The 10,741-nt window shown below is 45.1% G+C and overlaps 1 long non-coding RNA gene across 1 annotated transcript in view; it reads left to right on the forward strand.

The window, feature by feature from the left end:
• The first annotated feature begins 8,080 nt into the window (after positions 1-8,080).
• The window catches only part of LOC108793971, a 3,042-nt gene continuing 381 nt past the window's right edge, over positions 8,081-10,741 (forward strand). The window contains exons 1-2 of the long non-coding RNA XR_001941680.1: positions 8,081-8,201; positions 9,786-9,788. This is a non-coding gene — a long non-coding RNA (uncharacterized LOC108793971). The remainder of the gene's footprint in view (positions 8,202-9,785; positions 9,789-10,741) is intronic.

Consider the following 10,741-nt stretch of genomic DNA (forward strand, 5'->3'; position numbering starts at 1 on the left):
GAACCCATCCAGTGCTACAAATGATCATAAGGACTGGTACCAGCTGCAGATCTACCAGTTCATCACCTTCTGGCTATGGGAATACAAACTTTTATACTTGTTGCCATGTATTTTATTTCTTTTTTGTGGGGGAGGCAGGGATCCTTTGTTTTAATTGCATCCAAATAATAGAAGAAAAATGCGGACAAAAAAAATATAAATTTGACCAAATACCAAATTAGAAATCAGAAAAATGGGTGAAATGCTGACAGAAGGGATTTTTTAAAAGTTCACTCATCTCTTATTACCTTTTCTCAATTCTTCTCAAACATGGAGTACAATGGTTAGAGCATTAGATGGATGACCCAGATGGCTCATAGTCGCTGATGTAAAAATGAATTCTGATATGCATCAATACAGTCTACAAGGGAATGTCAGTGAGCTGACACTTTACAGAAATCCTGTTATACTGCATGACAGTGATCCTAAGCACACAATTTAAAACTGCAAATAAATGGCTCTTAAAAAATGTATTTTGGAGTTGGGTTTCTGACCTTATTCTTGTTATGATTTATATTTTATGTCACAACTTGAAGTGTGCATTATATACAAGAACACCACATAAATTAATGGAAGTGACTGAAAGGAATAGTTGGCTAAAAGCACTTTCTATAGCTTTTCTTCATTTGTAGGTACTGTAATAAATATCCAGTCCTTTTAAGAGCTATAATGGTGGGTTATACAGCAAATTTAATTTACTGATAGCATAGACAGAATATATCTGCAGTATGGTGTAGTGAAGGAGCAGCTTGCCACTCCTACAGCCATAATTATTACATCACATACAATATATATTTAAAGTGATATTAAGGGGGGCGTGGCCGGCCATGGTGGTGTAAGGACGTGCAGCCAGGAGCTCTGCTGCACCGCGGCTCTAATTCAGTGACTTTTCAGCCCTTTCGGCAACTCTCTTGCCCTATGCCCGACGGTCGGGACTCACCTGGTGCCCCTGCTTCCTCCTATACCGGAGACATCGCCTCATACTTTGCGCGGCGCTCCCGCAACAGCCTGCTGGACAGTGCCGTTGCCGTAGGCCCCAAGATGGTGTCGAAAGCGTTGCCGCCAAAGAAGGCCGGGACGGATCCTCCACAGCCCCAGACGCCAGCCCAGAGCCTCCGCTCCTCAGTCCGATCCACGGGACCGAAACCGCTGGACTCCCTGCAGACTGCCATCCCCGCTGGGGCTCCGTCTCCCTCCGCCGTCGCACTTGACCAGTCGCTGCCGGAGGTTTTCCAGGACCCAGACCAGCATACAGCCACAGGCATGGAGCATGCAACCACAGAGGTACGAGACCTGCTCACAGCCTTCCGGGCAGTTTTTGACTCGTGGGCCACGAGATTAGAGGGGGCCCTGAGAGGGGAGGTGAGAGAGCTTAGCCAAAAAATCACGGCCACTGACTCCCATCTGTCAGCTCTGACGTCTTCGATCTCAGCACATGAGTCCAGGCTGGCAACCCTGGAAAATGCCCAAGCCATCCACCGTTCCCACCTCCAACAGTTACACTTGCGCATGGAAGATGGTGAAAATCGGATCAGGCGCAATAACATTCGCTTGCGGGGGATGCCGGAGGCTACCCAGGGCCCTGACCTCCACGCCACAGTGCCATTCTCAATTTGGCTCTGGGGAAACCGCCCACAGATGCCATTGAACTGGACAGGGTGCACAGGGTTGCAGGGGCTAACCTGGAGAACCCCAGCCGAGTGAGGGATGTCCTATGTCGGGTACACTTTTTGCTATCAAAGAGGAGATCCTCCGTGCAGCATGGAGAACAGGCCCGGTCGAATTTGATGGGGCATTCATACAACTTCTCCCAGACCTGTCCCGTCTGACATTGGCCATGCGCAGATCGGTACGGCCTTTGCTAGACGTCATCCACCAGGTCGGCGCCACGTACCGTTGGGGGCACCCTTTCAGTCTCCAAATTCGTAAGGGCCCCGACTCCTTCCATCTACATTTCCCATTGCAGCTTCCTGATCTGTTTGGATTCCTTGGGACTGATCCAATTTTCGTTCCGGACTGGCTGGACCTACCATTCACCGGAGAGGGCCCCCGCGTCACAGGACGTCCTACCTCAGCATAACCGAAGGGCCCGCTCACGCTCCACTCTGGCCTGTCACGGCCTGCAGCTCCCTCCGCTAACGAGGGCTGATGTCGGGGCCTGACCGCCGGAGCATTGGGCCCTGACCCGCTATAGCGGGCCTGACTCTATGTCCATACAGTGTGTTCACTTGTGCCTCCATTTACGGTGCCTCTGACTAACCTTTTTTTTTTCTTCTCTCAGGTATTGGGTTGATTGTTGCCTTTGGCACTATGTCTGTACAGTGTTATTGCATGCATCTACCTTATATTGTGCCTCTAACTTACTTTTTTTGCAGGCATTGGGCCGACTGATACACTTGACTTAGCCACACTGCGGTCTGGTGGGGTTTGTCCAGGAGGCACGGGACAACACCATTCGCACACTGCTGCTGATGCACTTTGATAAATCGTCTGGCACTCCACTTTGCCTCTTATCAGTATACGCAGACAAGGCATTTGATCGCCTTGACTGGAGTTTCCTTCAGCATTCCCTATTACAGCTTGGGATACGACCCACCATGTTGTGGAATATAATGGACCTCTATACCTGCCCATCGGCTAGGATCCGAGTCAATGGTTCGCTCTCCCCTAGCTTTAAGATCTCTAATGGCACCAGACAGGGATGCCCATTGTCCCCTCTCCTCTACATTCTGACCATGGAACACCTGGCGGTGGCCCTCCGGCAGGACTCTGCCTTTCAGGGCCTACAGGTGGGCCCCCACGTCTCTAAATTGGCTTTGTTCGCAGACGATCTGCTACTCTACGTGACTCACTCCCATGTCGCCATGCCCACGATCCTACACGCGTTCCAAAAGTTTAGTTCTCTAAGTAATTTTCGGGTCAACCTTGCCAAATCGGAAATCTTAAATGTGTCCCTGAGAGCAACGGATCTGCACCTCTTTTCTAACAACTACCCCTTCCGCATCTGCTCATCTTCATTGAAATACCTGGGGGGTCTCTCTCCCGACGAACCTAGCCAACCTGTTTTCTGCGAACTTTCGCCCCCTACTGGACAAGCTCACTCTAGATTTAGCCATCTATGACCGCAAACATATTTCCTGGTTGGGGCGCATCAATGCACTTAAAATGGACATAGTTTCTAGATTTCTCTATCTGTTTCAGACAGTACCCATTGCTCTGCCATCTGCATATCTGAAACAGGTCCAACAGGCCTTCACAAAGTTTATCTGGGGCACCTCGCATCCACGAATAAGCTACAGGTCACTGGTCCTTCCGAAACGCGCGGGGGGGCGAGCGCACCGGATATCTTTCTCTAACACGCGTCCGCCGTCCTGACTCGCATAGTAGACTTGTTTCACAAGAGGGGTGAGAAACAGTGGGTCGGACTGGAAGAGACTCTTGCAGCTAGTGATTTGCTGGCACTGCCCTGGATACCCCCTGGATCCAGGCTGCCACACTCTTCCTTGCCCCTACTGACAGCTCATGTCTTGAAAGTGTGGGACCGATATGTCTCTACACATACCTTATCAGCCTATATTGCCCCAATTACCCCTCTATTCAGGAACCTGACTTTCCCCCCCGGCCCTGACTAGACCTTCCTTTGGTAACTGGACAAGGACATCTCACCGCAGGGTGCTCTCCGCATTGCAGGAACAGCCCCTGGCGGAGACTACCCACCCTGAACTGGGCCCTGGGGACTGGTTGTCGGAGGGACAGTTTCGCTCCTTCGTCTCCTCTCTCCATGGACCGGACCGTCTGGGCGGGGAACCGAAGGAGTTTGATTCTCTCCTCCTGGCCTCAATGCCCCCATCACACGTAGTCTCCCTTCTCTACTCCATTCTGACATCCCCCACCCTACCTGCCTATACCTTGGCCTGGGAACGTGAACTGGAACTCACCTTTACACCCGACGACTGGGAGAAGTCGTTTGCCCTCACGCACTCTTTATCCATCGCTAGCCTGGCCCAAGAGAAGAACTTTAAAATACTCACCAGATGGTACAGGTGTCCTGCGGTCCTCCGTCGGTATTACCCCGCAGTGTCTGATGCCTGTTGGAGGTGTGGTACCTCCCCAGGACATATGACGCATATTTGGTGGAGCTGTCCTCAGCTTCAGGCATTCTGGCAGGGAGTGTTGGAGACATACCTCAGAGTGACAGGTACAGCAATCACAAATGACCCCAAAATTCTCCTATTGTCCATGATCCCGGGATCGCTCAAGAGGGCGAAGAAGGGCCTTTTGCGACATTTTCTTACAGCAGCTAGAGCTGTTATCCCATGTCATTGGCATACGCCGGTGGTGCCCACCCTTGCGAAGTGGGTTGTGGAGATGGACCACATTGCGGACCTGGAGAGCCTCCTGGCAGGAGAACGTGGAGAGGGAGAAAAATATGTGCACACGTAGTCCACCTGGACTATTTTCAGGTCTTCAGACATCTCCCTAGCTACCCTCTCACCCTAGTATACCTCTTCGGGGGGCGCTATTGGTGTTGCCTGGCGGGGGGTGGGAGACTACCACCCCTCTACTTAAACTTTCATCTGCGCTGCTCCACTGGGCTTCCTTACTCTTCCTCTTTCTCTCCTTCTCCCCCTGAGAACCCCCCTCCCCACCCACTGATCCCCCCTGCTCTACCCCGCATAAATGATCTTGGTTGTCCACAAGCTGAGCGCCACAACCCGAGCTGCATAGCATACCCTCTTGCGCGGTTTCCTACCTACCTTATCTTCCTGCCCCATGACAGATTGCGTTGACAGAGGACGCTGCAGGGAGACCTGGGTCAGTACCGACATAAGAGATCCTCGCTATGCATTGTGTTCTGTGCGAAACCAATGATGTTGACAATGACACCATTTATATCCTGATGGATGTCCTGCTGATGTTGTCTTCGGGCCTACTGGCCTACAAGCTCTTATCTTTTATGTGATTTTGTATACTGTGTTTTGTGTTTATTATTTCATGGTGAAAATGTATGTTCACCTTTTTTGTACCGCATTTAAAATCTTTAATAAACTCAGATTGAACTAAAGTGATATTAAACTCAAAAGGGCTTAAGCTATTCTAAATGCTGATGAAATCACTTACAATGGATGCTGCACCTTAACACTTAAAAGTTTTGGTTTCCTGCAGATTAAGCTGATCCCCCTGAGCACTGGTCCTGATATCCTGTTTCAGGGTGGCTCCTTTCTCAAGCAGAGTGCAAAGGCCCGTGTGTGTGTTAGTGAGCTGTGTGTGTCTCCACAATCACACCGACACAGAAGATTAAGCAACTCCCTTCCCCTCTGGCACCCTCTCCTCCCTCCTCCCTTTACCAAGGTAGTAGATGGACAGTTGCTGGAGACTGCTCTGTCTTGTCCTGGACAGGAAGTTCAGGGAAGCAGGGCTGAGAGAATGCCTAGGGGAAAATATAAGGAAATACTTTGCTGGGCAATATATATTTCTTTGATCTGGATTCACTGTTGAAAGGTTTGAGAAGTTTGCATCACTCAGCTGTAGATCCTCAAATCAACTCTGAATTCATGCTTACACTGTCCTTCCTTCTGGAGGGTGGCTACTTTTGTTCCCCATGGTCCCTTTGCGTGTTGTAAAGTAGCCACCACTCCAAGCTTGCTCCTGAGATGGACTACAATCTCACGTTTAGTTTTCTAATTTGTATTGTAGCCTATCGCGGGAGTAAGCTTGGAGCGGTGGTTACTGTATAACACACATGGGGACCATTGGGAAGGATAGTGTCAGCACCAGTTTAAAGATGATTTAAGGACCTACAGCTGAGTGATACACAACTAAGGTACAGTTTTGTTACTAGTTAAGGAACTTGAATGTATTTTTACGATTTAACTTCTGGATTTAGTGTCACTTTAAGATAAAGTAACATATTTATTTGTGTCTGTCAGAGCCCCAATTAATGTTACAGTGTTATTTACTCTGGACAGGACTTGCCATTTTGAGCGATTCTCTCTAATGTCCAGGCACAGGTCAGTGTTGAGAACTGACTCTAAGCAGCTTCTATGTAGCTTATAGACTGTTCTGGACTGCCAAAACCTCAGGTTTTCTACTTTCGGTTTTCTGCAATGGAAACATAAAAAAAAAAATTACACAGCGCTCTTTCAGGGATGCAGGGCGTGCGTGGATGCAAAATGGTGTGGATTGCTGCTCAAAAAATAGGAGGAGAACCCTGTGAATGTAATAATGAGGCACTAAGAGCGCAAATCCAGAATTATAAATGGTTTGATTTTGTATATTTGTGAAAAAGTGTTTTTTTTTTAAAGGTGAAAAACTTACTTGTGGTGTCAGGGATCCGGGCACGGTGGCGATTCTAGCGCTGCAGGGAGTAGTGGTTAAAATTTTTTGTTAAAATTTTTTGTTCAAATTTTTTGTTCAATATCCAGTGGTCTCCAAGTGGCAGAGTGGGATGGAATAGGGCTTGCTTTAGGGGTTGTTTATGGCGGCTTGGAATGGTGTCATCAGTTATAGTGATGAGCTCAGGAGTCAAGGACTGAGGTAGAAAGCAGGTTGAATGCTATGTGTGCCAAAAGGCTGATGTGCAAACTGCCTCTGGTCTTCGTGTAGTATATGTTCTAGAGGTGATGGAGTGGAAGTGACAGTCAATTGGGAAGGGGAGTGCACAGGGCCGTGACAGTGAGCAACGCGTTTCAAGGAGATCCTCTTTTTCAAGCTCGGAGATGGTTAAAACAAAAAATGTTAACCACCACTCCCTGCATCACTAGAATCGCCACCGTGCCGGATCGCTAACACCACAAGTAAGTTTTTCACCTTTTAAAAAAAAATAACTTTTTCACAAATATACAAAATCAAACCATTTATAATTCTGGATTTGCGCTCTTAGTGCCTCATTATTACTGCAATGGAAACATGAATTTAAAAGTAAAAGCTCTAAGACTTTGTGATTCACTTAAGGATCAGTATGTCTTTGAAGAGCAAAAAGTTGCAGACAACATGATAAATTTGGTACACACATGTAGAATTGTTGTAGACATTTCTCTGAGGCTTCAGCTCACGATACCACAAGGGTCACAAACAAAAGGCTATGTTGAAAGTCCTTTAATCACAGCCATCTATTTCACAACTATGGATTCACATGTCTCTAATGTTGATAAATGTATCTATCACTTTCAAGTCTCTACTACATATTTCATTGGTACATATGGAAAAAAATGATACCTGACCTAGCTGGTTTGATATTATATTAAGCTTGTATTGGCTACAGGTTTGGAAAACTAACCCTCAATTTTTATTGAACACAGCCAAACGGTACCTTTACCAACTCCCAATCCATTGCTGCAGCTCTAACAAAAAAATCCCTTCAATTTTGGGCATGCAACATCCAAATATACATTGTCCCATGCATCGAACAGCAAAACATTTAATTGCACTATCCCTGAGTAAATACCGCCTTTTAAAAAATGATATTTGGATAGGATTTTCTTGCTACAGATATGACAGACTAACAGACAGGGGAGACAGGAAAGCAATAAAGGTAAGAATAACTTTAGAGCAGATATTCTTAACAAGATGATGTTAGAGGTTCTTTAGGCCTTGGCTAATTGACCTCCCATCTGAGGGTGGCTGCCTAGTTCTGCAGTCAATGCTACATTGATGTGCCAACCAAAGACACCAATTTTTAACTGTCTGAAAGAGTGGCATTCTGACCACCACTGTAAGGAGTGCATTCTTCTCAATGACCACCAATGTAAAGGGCATTTTTCTATAATTACCTTATGATAAATTGGTTTTAAAAGGGGTTCCACAATAGTTGAAGATCTGACCTGAAGGTTGAGAATGGGTTGAGCATACAATTTTTTTGAGAAAAGGGTTTTTAATAGCGGTACTTTCTGCTAACTCATATGGAATTGGCTCAAGGAGCTCAGGTTCCTTTCCAAATGTTTGGACAAAGTGAGCCTCTCTTGGCTGGGCTGCCTCATGTTTTAGCTCCACGTAGGTGCCCTTTTCCTCGGCTTTCTTTTCTTCTTCTCATTTGCCCTTACACACTGTGGAAACTGTCTCTGCTGTTAGAGCGGCATATATGCTCTACAGGGACATTGATTCTTTTGGCAATAATCCTACATTTGACGTGTTTGTTCACAATTATACTCACAGCATGCTGTGTGACATCATAGATCCGACCAGTCTTGCCATGGTAACAGTTGTGCGGCACACCTTTTTGGAATGTGCCTGTAGCCTTGATGTTGGCAATATCACCCTTCTTGCAGATTGCCTTTTGCCCTTTTGTGTTCATCATTTTTCAGTTTTAACAGTTGCCCCCTACTGCACGATGGCGGGTCTGGCAGAAAAGATACATTTGTTTTGTTTGATAGGTTTGATGAATGCCATGAATTAGTGATGGCAGGTTCACATACCATAATCGAGAATTCATAAACTCCACTTGCTGTGTGTTATTTGATAAATCAAAAACATTTTGTGGATTTGCATATAATATTGAGCTTGTAGCACTCTGGTCAATTCACAAAGATTACGGCAAGGGTTTTCCCCTACATATATCAGTATCTTGCAGCTGGCATTAAAGGTGAGCACTGTGAAGTATCCGTTAGAAGAGCAGGATAGGAGAAGATGAAATAATTAGAAATGGATGCTCTCAGTAGGTAAATGCTCAACATTGCATTTATGTACTTGCTAAAAATGTTGTTAAAATGATGTAAAAAATCTGTGAAAACTATTGCACCCACAACATCTAAGGACTAGTAAGCTGCAATAAATGAAATTGCTTTTCTATACAGATTTGCTTTAACAATCCTTTGCAAACTGCACACTGGGAAGGTTAATGCATCACTTTTCAGAAGAAAACATAATACAAGCTGGAGAGAAAAACATGTACACATCGCCAACGATGTGTTGTCAGTATATTTTTCACATACAACTTTGACCTTAGCTAAACACGTCCCATATGTGTCATTTGCATGCGTGAATATGAATGTAGCACAGGAAATTGTGGTCAAGGTAACATACACAGCACTTTCCTGCTTGTCACCTGTTTTTGAGGATTTTCACTTTCACTTTATGTTAATTCTGATTTAGATGATTTTATGTAAGGAATTCAAGCTGCACTCCTTGTTGTTGCTTGTTGTCATTTGATCTCTTTGGGTCATCTTTCAGGGTCACTCTCTGTGTTACATTAAACCATGTTTTCTGACTAACACGATTAGCAAGGTTAGCCAAAGGTGTGACAGACAAAGAAGAAAGCCTTAGACACATGGCAAATATTATTCAATATAATGCACAGAGACATTATTGTGGATACATGTAATTCATTAGATGTCATGTAAACAATGTTGTGCAGATTGTGAAAGATTCTCTAGAGAGAATGAAAAAAACTTTAGTTATAAATCACTGAGATTGTATCAGTGTGTTTTATCACAGAGAACTCCAGCCTAGGGTACTAAGGAAAAAGTTATTTGAAAATAGCTCCGTGACAAAATTACTGATATACATTATTTTATTATTCTATAATTTAGCATGTTCATATCATCTAATGGTGAATAGTATAATAATTTGTGACTGTAAATCATCTGGCTGATGACTGGCATGTAGGTGAGCATATTTCATTGATTGATAGTAGGCTCTTGATGGAATTGCAGCCCTTGACTCTGCATGATTTGAGTTTCAATCGCCAATAAAACTGTCAGGAACAATTCAGAATGACAGATTCAAAACAACCAGATTGTCGGCATCAGGGGGTTAGATTGTATGCCTATTGTTTGAGCTGAGCTGCAGGTTTTCATGAAACTTGTTTTTTTTCCTTTCAGTAAAGAAAAACACAGCATGATAGAACATGCTTGTCATTGGAAGATTGTTAAAGAGTTTTAGGTCCCTTAAGTGTAAGTCCCATCCCTTGGATTCCAGGCAACCTGCCTGTCAATCATTGTTCCTTGTCTTGGGTTATAAAATGACAGGAAGGTTGGGCTTGGTGGAGTGGGAAGAGAGGAGATTAGATCATGGTAGAGAGGAGTGTGCAGCTGGGTTTCTCTGTCGCAGTGTCATAAATCATGCTCCATGATGGCTTGTGATACCTTGTTGGGTGGAAATACTCTATAGAATGGGAGAAGTGCAAGCCAGGGAGTTCACCCGGAGTTTGGGAGCTAATTAAACACCAACCTAATTGCAAAGGGTGATGTCTGATAATGCAAAATACGTAATGTTTTGCCACAAAATATATAATTTGTTAATCTTCTATTTCATACCGTCATTTGGAGTGAAGCTTATTTTATACTTATGTAAACTCAACTGCACATTCTTTATTCCGTGCTGACATAAGAAACAGAGAGAGAAACGTTTTTAGCACTGGTAAGGACTGTTGTACAGGAAGGGATGGGAAGTCTGGTGTCTGCTCTGTCCTGGTGAGTGCTGAAGATTACACAGGGCATGTCTGTGATAAAAGGACAAGGGATCTCTGATATATGTGTAGAAGAAGTCAGTGAATGCCAGCCTATGGACTGCAGAGGTTGGTTTGGTAGAAGGAGCTTGCCTACAGAGACTGAGCCTGTGTTCAAGTGAGGTTTTGGTAGTTATAACTAGGGGCCTAGGGTCCAATGCAACTAGGCAGTACCCTATACCACTGACATGATGTTCTCGTTCCCAGACAGAAGGGGAATCTGGCCTTTGATTTGGTAACATGTTGATGTGGAGATTA

Source organism: Nanorana parkeri, unplaced genomic scaffold, assembly GCF_000935625.1.
Source record: "Nanorana parkeri isolate BGI_ZX_2015 unplaced genomic scaffold, ASM93562v1 scaffold797, whole genome shotgun sequence".
Taxonomy (NCBI): Eukaryota; Metazoa; Chordata; class Amphibia; order Anura; family Dicroglossidae; genus Nanorana; species Nanorana parkeri.